Genomic DNA, 14,286 nt, shown 5'->3' on the forward strand with positions numbered 1-14,286 from the left:
CTGTGTGTCTCATGGAGAGCAAGCTGGAGTATGTGAAAAGACAAATTCCTAATGCAAGAAATTATATAGGGCTAATAAAGTGATCTTATCATTCAGCACAATTTATCTTGGCAGTTCCCTTGGTTTCCAGAAATTTTAGGATGCCTGTCTGACCTTGTCAAAAGACTAAAAATGCCTGAGTGCATAGCTCAGCAGCACCAGGTGCTGACGAATTTCAGTTTCAGCAAACAATGTCCTGCTGTTCACACCACAGGCAGAGGAGCTAACAACAAAACGAAAGAAGAGTTTCACAAATCAAAGAAAGGTTGTGAAAGATCACGTGTACTGTCTGCTCCATAAAATGCTTGACTTCACCTTGGCAGGACTTTCATGTTTGCTCGAGTACCTATCTTGTATCAGACCTGGTTAAAGGTTGAATATGATGGTAGTCAAATTAATAATAACAAACAGATAGAATGTGGTTTCATATAGCACATATATGAAATTCCTTCCCTGTCTCCTATAAGCACTTTTTTACGTGGTACTAATTTATACTAATGATAAATTATTTGCTAAGAATTCAAGTAATTATTGTTATGAATCATCCCTTCGAGAGACTCGGAGTGAAAGACAATTTCTCACAGAAACTCCAACTCCCCCAGACTGGAGGACACAGGTGAGAGAAACGGCCAGCATCGTCATCATCATCATCATCATTATTATTATTATTATTATTATTATTATTATTATTATTATTATTAGACCAGCAGAGGAGGGTTGTCACGGGGGGTTTGGTTGGTCCGGTTTCCATGACGACGGGCCCGCTGACAGTCCGGTGGCTCCGATCCGGATTCATTCCTCTTCAGTAAAAATCCACTGCAGCCTGACAGCAGGTTTGACAGGTCAGGTTCGTGTGGGTCTGCGGGTTGAACTGAGGACAGGAGAGAGCTGTCGGTGCAGAAGCACACGAGTGGACAAGAGCTGACATTAAAGTGCCTGGTCGTGTTTTATATATAGCGCCTTTAAAGGTGGCTTCTCAAAGCGCTTTACTGAATGACAACAACAATTAATAAAAAAATTGATACAGGATCAAACACAGTTACACTATCAGCTGCAGGTCTCCCAGGAGTTAAATAATAATAACTAAAGGTTATAATAAACATTAAAGGTTTGTTCTTGCTGAAAAGAGAAAACATAATGTTTCGGCTGTGGAGCCTTCTTCAGGTGTGAACTGTATCTATAGAGACATGTCTCTCCTCTTACCAGCAGGGAATAAAGCTGTTACTTGTTCAAGTGTACAAGAGCTGACATTAAAGCGCCGGGTCGTGTTTCTATGCCAGGAGCTGTTACTGAGGATCAGCTGGGAGTGTTGATGTACAGTACCGGAGCCCTCTGCTTGTGAGGAGCTGACAGGTGTGATACCTGCTGTATCTGGCGAGCTGCTTGTGTACTACATTACCAACAATACCCAGAAATGGAGGGTGGGAGTGAGGTCGATCAAGTAAAGACACACGAGTATTCACATCCCTTCTCCGAGTCTCTCTATTAATAAAAATACAAGAGCATTGCAGCAGGAATTGATGGCAGCTTCTATCAATGACGATTTGAAGTTTGCACATTTTAGTTATTTTTATTATTGTACCGCTCTTGGGTTCACGTGGGTATGCACCCTCACTGTTGCCACCTCAGATCAACCCCCCACCATCAGGAACTCAAGCCTTGGACTCCAGCATCACTCAACAGGGACCCAGCCAGTTGATCTGGTCAGCCAGCTAAAGGTAGATCTCCCGTCAGCCCGACGGCTGCGGTCCCTGCTATTCACAGGGAAGGGCGGTGACGTCACAGCACTGGTAAGCCGGCTCGCACAACCTGCAATGTTGGCCGTATGCGTTTCAGTTAAACATGACTGTAGAGAGCCATCTACAGGGGAAAGGCGATATAACATCACAGCAGCAGCATTTAAGGTGGAACGAAAAACGCAAATAAGAAGCCAACTTCAGCCTCGTGGGGGAGTAACAGTCAAGAGATTAAATCTTTTTCTAATAAGAAATAAATAATCAATTTCTGGAAGGAACAACTCATTTTAAATAGTTTTCTTGAGAGTGAAGTAACGGGACACTTTAATCAGAAAGTGTTGCTGTAAAAAGCGAATTTCCCGGTTTTTATACTCGTTCAGAAACTCTCCCCTAAACACACGTTCTGTCTAAACACACGTTACAGGACTCCCGTCTCATGTGGAGACACATGTGGGGTCTTGTCAGGGCAGAAGTCCCACATTTTAAACCAGTTTAAACAGGGACTGGGTACAACCAGGATCAAGACAAGAACTGAGAGATTCATCAAGCAGTTTCAGGACTCTCTCCCACTGGTGTCCTTTTATATGTCTCTGTCCTGTTTCCTAAAAAAACCCACTAATACCCCATGTAGGAAAGAAGATTCGCTCATCACTCCCATTCTGTCCCGGTGTCGCAGTAACTGGGACTGAAGCAGACGGAGAGGAGACGCACACTTCCAGAACTTTCCTTCCTGCTCGGTTATTCCCGCTGAGCCCCAGACAGACTTTTCCCCTCCTGAGGAAAGAACATCTTCCCACACAAACAGCCCGTTTCTCTCGGAGACACCGGCAGCCCACAACACCCACAGCACAGGGAGCGTTTTTACCAGCTGTGCCGCCACACGGGCAGCAGGACTCCCCTCGTCTGCAGAAACACCAGGGAAGAGCCTCCGCCATCCCTCCCAGCCCACAGGAGATTCCCGCTGGAAGGAGCTGGCGAGGGATTCCCAGTCATTCCTGGGATTTCCAGGAAAGAAGTGGCTCCTCACCTGGGACTAAAACAGCCCTGAGAGGAGCTCCAGCGCTCAAACTCAGAGCGTCACTTAGCAACCAGCACAGCAGCGGTATCCGGAGGACAAGCCGGAAGCGGGTTTTGGCGCCAGTTTTTTTCTCTTTTATTATCGGCTCATGAGAATAAAGTCAATATAAAACATAAAAGTCAGTTTCTCTCCCTTATCTGTCTGAACATAAGAAAGGTTACAAACCACAGACACAGACAGGACACTGTAAGAGTAGGGGTGTTGACAATGACACATACAGTATGTATAAATATAAAAAATGTCCTGACTGCTGGTCAGTACAGATCCCAGGACACGGATCCTTTTTCACTTTTCTATGTCTTTGCTGTTTTTTACCCTGGTCAAATACTCAGCTCCTATATTTAAGTTGAAGTAGTATTTCAGTTTGTGTGTGTGTTGTTTAGTGTGTGTTGTGTTTGTGTGTGCTCCAGTGGGTAAGGTTGTGTTGTATGTCTTGTGCTGTGATTTGAGTTTGATTTGTTTTGTGGTGGTTGTTCTAAGGCATGTCACTGACACACTTAGAGGATAGGAACTCCTTCCCCTCAGTTCACCAGGAAGAGGGAAGGAGAGAGAGACTGTACTGCGTCCTGTCTGTAGGATACCCATCACAACAAGCACACAGTGTATATAAACGAGTCTGTACTATTATAGACTGTACTGAATCCTGTCTTTAGGATACCCATCACAACAAGAACACAGTGTATATAAATGAGATACAAATGAATCTGTACTGTTATAGACTGTACTGAGTCCTTCCATCTCAACATCTCAACACAGTATAAACACAATTGTAGCTGAGGTAACATCTAATCATGATATACAGTAGATAGATAAGATTTTACTGTCCCCTGAGGGGTTTTTTTATGGACACCCAGCACTCGTGTACATTTAAACAGAATGCAAACAAAACAAAAAAAAGAGAAGAAAAGAAAAACAGCACATTATTCTATTACAAAAAATAAGAAAAAACATTGCATATGTATAGTATAACACGTCACAAAACATATCGCACTCACTCATGTGTTTAGTAAATTGCAGATTATATTATATCGAAATTATTTATTTCATTTTAATTTGTTTGCTGATATAATTTTGTTTGCTCTCAATACAATACAAAATAAACCATGCATATTAATATTCAATAACTGCTACACATGCACAGTTAAAACAGAGCCTCCGTCAACTCTCCTATCGTATTATCTCTACTTTGGGAGTCCCTTATAGACACACCTGTCAGCTAATCTACCGTAGTATGTCTACTACAGAAGTCCCCGCATTTATTGGAGCCTCGTTCACCGCCAGTACACGGCAGCCCCACAGAGGAAACTCTTCACAGTGGTCTGGGCACGAACACTCGTGGTTTCCGTGCGAGAGCCGAGCAAGGCGGGTCCTGGACGTGTGAATCTCTCAGGCTGCAGAGGCGCCTATTCTCGCAGTATTACAGTGCGCCGGTGCCGTGACTCGCTCCCAGCGGCGCCTCCAGTTCCTCCGCATTCCCGAGTCCCGGTTCCTCCGGGTCCGCTCATTTCCTGTAAACTGCGCTCGGACCAGCGGACCGGAGCTTGTCGTCCTGCTGGAGTGGGTCAGAGCGCCGGCCCGGCCGCTCCGAATGTCAGGAGAAATTTCGGAACTTTTCTCTCTTCTCACGGTGTGTCGGTTTAACGAGAAGTGATGGATTTTCGGTTCTGAAATCGGGAAGTTGCTTGCAAATCACGCTTTCAGGATAGACGATCAGCTCCTGAAAGCTCAACGTACTTCGAAGCCTGTTTTAAAAAAGATGCGTTTCTTTTAAATCGTTTTTAAATCCCCAAACGATTTCTCTCTCCTGATCCGTGTGGTCTGAAATACAGCTTTGTGGGGAAAAAAAAACAGCACAATATCATTTCTGCCAAGATGTTTGAAGGTAAATTGACAACCCTGAAATGAGATGGAAGAAGAACATTAATGATATTTATCTTATATAGCGCCTTATAATCCAGAGAAAAATTCCACACTGAGAGGAAACAACAGAATTACCCAGGACCAGTGAAATTAAAGTCCATCTAATGAAATGTAAAAGTAAAAACATTTATTTCTTCACAGTTTATGGGAGAGAGAGAGATGGCGTGTAGGAGCTCAGCACTCAGCCCTGGTGAGTTTTCTCTTGTTCTGTCAGAGTGTCGGTAAGGGAGTCACTGAGGGTCTCTTCTCTGTCACAGAGCACAGCAGCAGCTGAAGAAGTTTCCCTCTGTCTGCTGAGAGTTTGTTCTGTCTGTCAAACACTCAGGGTCTGAACTACTGACAGGGATTGGAGATTGACCGATCAAACACAAATTTATTTAGATTTTAATAAGAAATCATTTGATTGTTGCAAAATCTTATTGTTCCTAATTCCTTCAGCCGGTCAGTGTGGGACACCCTCTACTAAGAGACTCAGTTCATCCAGCCTGTCAGTGTAGCACGGTCCCTCACTTCACTTTCTTCAGCTTGTCAGTTTAATGGAAGTCAGTTCCTTTGGAGTGTAGGATTTTAAGTGAGATAAATAATCTGTGATTTTTCTCTCTGACAGGGGAGGGACAGGCTGTTTCCCATGAGGCACCACAGCGTCTTTCAGAGATTAGGATCATCCTGCTGGGGGAGATTGGGTCTGGGAAGAGCTCAGCAGGAAACACCATCCTGGGCAGAGAGAAGTTCGAGACTAAGAGACTAACTGAGGAGTGTGTGAACAGACAGGGTCAAGTAGCTGGCAGGAATGTCACTGTGGTCAAAGTACCAGGCTGGGATGTGTGGAAGAGGAGGTGGTGGAATGATCCAAAGATCATAAGAGAGGAAGTTGTGAACAGTGTGTCTCTGTGTCCCCCAGGACCCCACGCTCTCCTCTTGGTGATTTCAATACACTCAGTATTTACTGAGCAACACAGGAGATCAGTGGAGGAATACCTGGAGCTTCTCAGTCTGAGTGTCTGGAGACACACAATAGTGCTGTTCACCTGGGGGGACACACTGGGAGACACAACCATTGAGCAGCACATTGAGAGAGGAGGGAAGGAGCTCCAGTGGCTGGTGGAGAAATGTGGGAACAGGTATCGTGTTCTCAACAACAAGAACAGGGACGACGGCACTCAGGTCACACAGCTGCTAAAGAAAATAGAGGACATGGTGGCAGAAACTTATGGGCAGTATTTCATTACTTACGTCAGGGCAAACAAACAAATACTGGAGAAATGTAATAGTAGACAGAGGAAGGAGGAGAGACACAGAAATACAGAGGAGCTGAGACGGAGGAAGGAGGAGCGACACAGAAATACAGAGGAGCTGAGACAGAAAGAAGGATAGACAGAGAGAGACAGGGGAGCTGAGACAGGGAGGAGGAGAGACAAAGTGAGGAAGAGAAGCTGAGACAGAGAGATGGAGGAGCTGAGACAGAGGGAGGAGGAGAAACAGAGGAGCTAAGACAGAGGATTGAGGAGGAGAAACAGAGAGAGACAGAGGAGCTGAGACAGAAGTATGAAAGAAGGGAGAGAGAGAGAGAAGAGGAGCTCAGACAGAGGTTCGAGGAGGAGTGGAGCAGGAGAGAAGAGGAGCTGAAGGAGAAGATGAGAAAGACACTGAAGGAAGAGGAGCTGAAGAAAGAGACAGAGGAGCCCAGACTGGCTGTCAAGAGGAGGAACAGTAGAGACATCAACCCTCCCGACAGTGAGTGTGATTGATGCTTTATTACTGAGTCACTGATCTTACTGGCTCATCAAACTCAGGGATTCAACAATCTTGTGTCCTATTAGGAATTAAAATAATACTGTGCTCCACCCTGTACTAATACTAACACTGTGGCACACAGATCTGAAACCCTAACAAGAGCTTTTTCTGTACATCAGTCTTAAAGACTCATCACAGCTTGTCTGCAGATCAGTGAGTCTGTGACTGAACAGCAGCAGCCTCTTGTAGAATCTGTGTCAAACATTGTGAGATGGAGAATTACTGAACAGCCTGGAGTCTGAATTCTGCGAGAGTAAGGAGTACGAGTTTAAGGGTTGAGGAAATAATTCCATATCTGTCTGACTCTTTGATGATGTGCATAAAAATGAGAAAGACAATAACAATAGTTCAGTCTGGCAATGCAGATATGATCCAGGACATGCTGATTGATCACTCATAGTATTCGGTGGTGTGAACCCTAATTGTTATCTGACAGTAAATCACTGAATATTGTCTATGAACATTCAGTTTTGTAGTTTTGTTCACTGATGATATTCCAGCAGCCATGTCACCCAGCAACTTACAATTGGCAGCCCACTGAAGCTAAGCAGGTGTGAGCCTGGTCAGTACCTGGATGGGAGACCTCCTGGGAAAACTAAGTTTGCTGCCGAAAGAGGTGTTAGTGAGGCCAGCAGGGGGTGCTCAACCTGCGGTCCACCGACGTGCTGGTTGGAGTATTCTCGGTCGCAGATAATGGCAACGTCAGCTCAAAGATTTGGCCTGAACCCCCAAATGGAGACGGGTTTGCTGACAAGGGGACCCTTCGGATGCGGGATTAACGCTATCATACTGATAATATTCAGTGGTTTAAACTCTGACTGTTTGCAGATGGTACTAAGTGTGTGAAAGAACAAGTAAAGGTTTATTCCCTGAAAATAGAAGAAAAGAAACACCAATGTTTCGGCTGTGGAGCCTTCTTTGAGGGCATACAATAAGTTGTAATTGTGTTCAGATTTAAGCACATTCCAAATCATGTACAAAGGTAATTTGCCTTCATCTGACATCAACTGAAAAGGGATATACAATAATTTTGAAGGTATACATATAGTATATTAGGAAACACTGCGGAGACAATCATTAAGAAGTGGAGGGAATACGGCACCGCCAGGACATTGCAAAGATCAGGAAATCCTTCCGAAATTGATGACCAGGCAAGGGAAAAGCTCATCAGGGAGGCTACCAAGAAGCCAATGGCAACTTTAAATGAGCTCCAGGAATTTATGGCAGTAACAGGCCACTACCTGCATATTAAAACCATTTCTCCACAAGTCTGAGCTGTGGGGTAGGGTGGCAAGACAGAAGCCATTTCTCACAAAAGGCAACATATAAGCCTGTAAAACTTTTTGCAAGAATACGCATTTAATCTCCCCAAACCATGTGGGGAGAAAATTTTATGATCTGATGAGACCAAGGTAGAACATTTTAGCCTAAATTCTTAAAGATATGACTGGTGCAAAGCCAACACAGCTCATCTCCTGACTGTCAAGCAGGGTGGTGGCAGCATCATGCAGGGATTGCTTCCCTTCAGTTAGAGGGGGTTAGAGGGGAATGAATAATGAATGAATTCATGAAAATGAATAGCTCCAGATATCAAGATATTTTGGCACAAAGTCTGCTACACTCTGAAGCTGAAGTTAAAGAAGAATTTCACCAATGATCCAAAGCACACAGCTAAGGAATGGCTTATAAAAGAAAAATAAAACTCCTGGAGAAAATCTGTGGACTGACCTAATGAGGGCTGTGCACAGGAGATCCCCTTGCATTTTGACTTGAACTCTTCTGCAAAGAAGAGTGGGATAAAATTGCAAAATCCAGGATCTGTTGATATAGACCTGTCCAAACTGACTTCCTGCTGTAATCACAGCAAATGGGGCTTCCATGAAGTATTAGTTAAAGGGTGTGTAGACTTATGCAACCAAGGTATTAAAAATGTTTTAGATATTATTTTTTCTAAAATTATTCTTTTTTTCAATTAAATACTTGGAGAAAGATATAAGATGTGAAAAAGGGGTTAACTGTTTTTTTTCTGCACAGAGACTTCTTGTGACACATTCCAGGCTTAAGCACCTTTGAGTTATGGCAGGGATGGGAGTTAAATGATAAGAGATTCCAAGTGCAAGACAGAGACTCTCTAACTAGGATAAAACTGGCCATTAACAGTGGTCAAGGTCTGGGGAATGTCCAAACACAGGTGACCCATTACCATGGTAACAATTTGCATTAGAGACAGCTGAAGTTTGCTATATAAACTGGATATTTTGTACCTATATTCCGAACCATACTTTGATCTTATTGTTCCTTCCATGCAATAAACCCTTTTGTTTAAACTTCATCTTAGGACCCAGAACTTATTTGTCTGTTACAACATATTGTTGGTTACAAAATCATATTAAAGGTGAAAAATATGATTCATTTTGATTGCAACCTTTTCATCAACAAAAGCTGAAAAGTGGTCTGTAGACTTTGGATATCTAATGTAGACCCTGCAGTCGAACCCAGACTCCAGCCATGCCCCTCTGAGCTGAGACTGGTGCTGCTGGGCAGGACTGGTGTTGGGAAGAGCGCAGCAGGAAACACCATCCTGGGCTCAGACGAGATCCCCTCCCAGCCCAGCCTGTCCGCAGTCACCCACACCTGCGAGAGACGCAGAGGGGAAGCTGCTGGGAGGCAGGTCTCTGTTATCGACACGCCAGACCTCCTTGGCAGCAGGGGGCGCCAGAGGGACATGTGTCTGGAGGTCAGGAGGTGCCTGCTGCTGTCCTCTCCAGGACCCCACGCTTTTCTGCTGGTGATGCCGGCCAGACGCTTCACGGATGAGGAGAAAGGAGCCCTGCTGACCATGACTGAGGTGTTTGGGGAGGCAGTCCTGAATTACACTGTTGTCCTCTTCACCCACAGGGACAGTCTGGGACAGGAGACAGTGCAGCAGTACATTGACACACAGGGGAGAGATCTGCAGCAGCTCTTAGAGAAGTGTGGGAACAGGTATCATGTTCTCAACAATATGGACATGGGGGACCGCTCTCAGGTCACAGAGATGCTGGAGAAGATAGAGGACATGGTGGCAGGAAACAATCTGGGCTTCTTTGTGGACCAGGATGCAGAGGAGAGGCTGAGAGAAAGAAAGAACAGATACAGAGAGGAGGAGAAGGAGGAGGGCAGGAAGGAGAGGGAGGAGTTTCTGAAGAAAGTGCAGGAGCTGAGAGAGGAGTACGAGGCAGAACTGCATCAGAAGACAGAGGAGCTGAGATGCAGGAGTGAGGAAGAGCAGAGGAGGAGAGCGGAGTAGCTGAAGGAGGAATATGAGGAGCAGCAGAGGCGCCAGCTGGAGGAGCTGAGACACAGACAGGGAGAGGAGCAGCACAGGCAGCTTGAGGCTCTCAGGAGAGAGCAGGAGCAGACACTGCGCAGGAAGGAGCAGGAGCTGCAGCTGCAATACCAGGAGCAGAGGCAGAGGCTGGAACAGGAGCAGCACGAGAAGACAGAGGAGATCAAACTCCACTACAGGACGCAGCACCAGGAGCTCCTGCGCAGGTACGAGGAGGAGCAATGCAGCATTGCTGAACTGATGGAGCTCAGATACCAGGAGCAGCACAGGAGGGTGCAGGAGACAATCCTGAAACTCACTGAGGAGCAGCTGAGGAAGGTGGAGGAGACCAGGACCCAGTGTTCAGAGAGACTGAGGAAGACGATGGAGACCGTGAAGAGGGAGCTTGAAGAAGAGCAGGAGAGGAAAATAGAGGAGCTGAGGCAGAAGCACAGAGGCCAAGACCGCAGGGAGGCCAGGCAGAAGCGTGAAGCAGAGCTGTGGAGGAAGGTGGAGGAAATCAAGCAGGTGTATGAAGAGAGACTGCAGGGGAGAGTTCAGGAGCTGGAGCAGCAGCAGCAGAGGGAGATGGAGGAGAAGAGGAATGAGCAGGAGGAGGAGCAGAGGAAGAGAGAGGAGGAGCTGATGAGGCAGCTGGAGGAGGATCACAGGCAGAGGGAGCGGGAGCTGGAGCTGAGGAGGGCTGAGGAGCTCAGGAGAGTGAAGGAGCTGGAGCAGAGATACGCACAGGAGGAGCAGAGCAGACTGGCAGAGCTCAGACTCCACTACGAGGAGAGGATGAGAGAGCAGGGAAGGCAGGAACTGCAGAGACAGACGGATGAGCTGAAACTGAAGCAGCAGCAGAGGGAGGCAAAGCTGAGGCAGGAACTGGAGGACGAGCAGCGGAAGAGGGTGGAGGAGCTGAGGCAGCAGTTAGAGAGAGAGCATCGTCAGAAAGAGCAGGAGCTGGAGGAGAGGAGTAGGCAGAGGGAGGAAGGGCTGAGAGAGGAGTACGAGAGGAGACTGCAGAGAAAGGAGGCAGAAATCCAGGAGAGGTGTAAAGGAGAGCTGCAAAGGAGAGTGAAGGAGCTGCAGGAGCCCTCCCAGCCTCAGAGCCTGGAGCCGGGTCAGAGTAAGTATCCCAGCAGTGGTAGATGCCCAGTCTGAGTGGGGTAAATTCTGCGGGGCAAATTCCAGAGAGACAGATCTGCTCACAAGACTTCCCAATATTTATGCTTTTCACTTGAATTAGATCATTACAATTAATCTTATTTCAACTGAGGATTCAGATTCTCACATGCATCCAATCTTATCCCATCACAGCTGACTTGAACCACAAGCTTTTGAACTTGTGACTTCTGATCTCTGATCAGGGTCATCTCCAGAGTGTGTTTCATTCCTTTCACAAGCCAGAGTGGCAGATATCAGCTGCAGAATGATATTCTTGTTGTACAACATGAGAAGGTCTAACAGTGTGATGTTGTCTTGTTTGGTTGCTGATTCAGGGAGAAGCCCAGGAGAAACTCCCCGTCCAGAGATCCCAGCAGCTCCTCGTTTGTCGAAGCTGAACATTGTGCTTCTGCGGTGTGAAAAGGCTGGGAAGAGCTCAGCAGGAAACACCATCCTGGGCAGAGAGGAGTTTGACACTGAGGAAGGAACTGAGGAGTGTGTGAAGAGAGAGGTTCAAGTAGCTGGGAGGCAGGTCACTGTGGTTGACACTCCAGGCTGGGACTGGGATAATATAAAGTCCACCTCAGAGCAGGTCAAACAAGAGGCTGTGTACAGCATGTCTCTGTGCCCTCCGGGACCCCACGCTCTCCTCCTGGTGATTCCTCTCATCACACTGAGAGAAAAACAGAGGAGAGTAGATAGGGAACATCTGGAGCTTCTCAGTGAGAGTGTCTGGAGACACACAATAGTGCTATTCACCTGGGGGGATGAGCTGACAGACACAACCATTGAGCAGCACATTGAGAGAGGAGGGAAGGAGCTCCAGTGTCTGGTGGAGAAATGTGGGAACAGGCATCATGTTCTCAACAACAAGAACAGGGGCGACCGCACTCAGGTCACAGAGCTGCTGGAGAAGATAGAGGACATGGTGGCAGGAAAGAGTGTATTTCCTTATGCAAAGGATACAAAACTTCTGCAGATAATAGAGAAAAGGAAGTTGGCCAAGAAAGAAAGGAGGAAAGAGGAGGAAGAGAGAAAAAACAGAAAAATACCTGTCGGAAGGAGACACAGTAAACAGTCTGAGCCCCCAAACTGTAAGTCCTGATTACACTGAAACTCTCTCTCCTACATCACTGACCCTCTCTCTGTACAGCACACTGATACACAGCTCTCTCTCCTACATCACTGACCCTCTGTCTGTATGACACACTGACACACGGCTCTCTCTCCTACATCACTGACCCTCTGTCTGTCCAGCACACTGACACAGCTCTCTCTCCTGCATCACTGACCCTCTCTCTGTAGGGCACACTGACACACAGCTCTCTCTTTGTGTTCCCAGTGTCTGTAGGTGAAGGGGGCTTGGCTGGACTCTGAACATCCTGAGCTTGGAGCTGAACAACAGGACTAAGTGATCAACACCCTGCCATCTCCTGTAACATCCACAGCTCTGATGTGCAGCAGATTTCCTGGAGATGATCTGGGAGGAAAGAGAAGTGGGTCTTCTCCCACAATGCTTTTCGAATGCTTGAATAATCATGATAACCAGAGAGGCCCCTGTGAAGGTGGGGTTTGATGAGATTGAGAGCTCATAGTGCTCTCTCTGTGTCCTCTCTTTCTCTCTAGTCTTTTTATCTTCCATCCCTTCTCCTCTCTCTCTTTCCACAAGCACAGCTGCTCCCATCTTAAACACAACAATGGTGCTTTTCAGCCACACTTCCTGACTGGAGGAGACCCTGGGGCCCAGTACCAGTATCAGCCAGAAGAAACATCTCCTCTCCTCCCTGTGAGCTTCTTGAGGGCCATTCCTGTAGACTGGGAAAAGATCACGGTTCGGCTCCATCAGAGCAGGATGTTAAGAAGCTCAGACTGGCTGTGGGAGTTTGGGAGTGGGTGTAGGAGATGTAACATATCTCTCACTTCTGTAAGGAGACGCTGATGTGCCAGAGAGATGGTCCCTTATTCTGAATCTCCTTTCAGCACTTGGAAACCAACTGGACTCTTTTACAAAGCTAGAGACAGTGCTACAGACAGTTGTCCTACAGAACAGATTCTGGGTATCCTGAGAGAGAGTTCAGTCTGTGAGCCCCACGACTCAGAGATCAGCCATGCTCCTGCCTCACAGACAGGTTTCCAGGAGACGTGCCCCTCAGTGTTTTAATAAACGCTCTGGGATTAGTGGCAATGGGCTTAGTCAACTGTCAGCACAGAGACACACAGCTTAATGCCCCTCTGCCCTATCTATCAGTACAGAGTTGCAAAAGAATTAAACTGTTACAAAAATGTTTCAGCACTTTATAACCCTTACTAGTTATACTGTTGTATTGCTAAACATGAATTATAAATGTGATTACAAATTGTACAGTCTATCCTCAAACAGTGCGAGTTGCTCTAAAATATATAAATATCCCACAATAATGTTGTATGTGAGGTTTGTAAAATGTCCTATGATATATCTGTACTGTAAATTTCTATACATTTTTTATTTGTTTGTACTTTGGCAACACTGTAGTTCATCAATGCCAATAAAGCTCTTTATATTTGAAATTATATGATAAACTAGCTCAGTTATAGATTTATAGTTGCAGATGCAGTTTGCAGTGTTTGGAGAAGAGAAAAACTACAGTTACTATGCTTCCCAGCAGAGGCAAGAAGAATAATCAAGGTTTGGATCCCTGCTGTGGGTTCCCATCATGCATCTGGAGACTCCAGTGGATTGGAGACAATGAGAAGTGTTGATGGAAAAAAACAGCCGTGAAACTTGTTATAGATATTTAAGAAAAACAGAGGGAAATAACTACTGAACCCAAAATGCTTGGTGATGGCACAGGAGATCAAGATCTCAGTTGTCCCAAGATCACAGCATGAAAGTCATAATTTTATATTTTTGGGTAGACCAGTGTCCTACAGGCAGGGCGGCACTATCAGGCCTGATACAGACCAGCTCAGTGCTGTTAACCCCAGCAGTCTGAAAAGCCTGATAGAGACTCATCATAGAGGCTGGACTCCAGAGTCAGAGGCAGTGAGACTCTACACTGGGCACTATCAGGTGATACAGACCAGCTCATTGCTGTTAACTGTAGCAGTCTGTTAAGCCTGATGGAGACTCATCAGAGAGGCTGGACTCCAGAGTCAGGGGCAGTGAGACTCTACACTGGGCACTATCAGGTGATACAGACCAGTGCTATTAACCCTTGGTCTTCTGTCCTTGTGCTCCTCCGACCTCTGTGTTCTGGCAACAC

General features: G+C 46.2%; 1 pseudogene; it reads left to right on the forward strand.

Moving 5' to 3' along the window:
* Positions 1–4,725: 4,725 nt before the first annotated feature.
* Positions 4,726–12,455, forward strand: LOC138243382 (GTPase IMAP family member 8-like; annotated as a pseudogene).
* The last annotated feature ends 1,831 nt before the right edge of the window (positions 12,456–14,286 follow it).

Source organism: Lepisosteus oculatus, chromosome 14 (assembly GCF_040954835.1).
Source record: "Lepisosteus oculatus isolate fLepOcu1 chromosome 14, fLepOcu1.hap2, whole genome shotgun sequence".
NCBI classification, from domain to species: domain Eukaryota; kingdom Metazoa; phylum Chordata; class Actinopteri; order Semionotiformes; family Lepisosteidae; genus Lepisosteus; species Lepisosteus oculatus.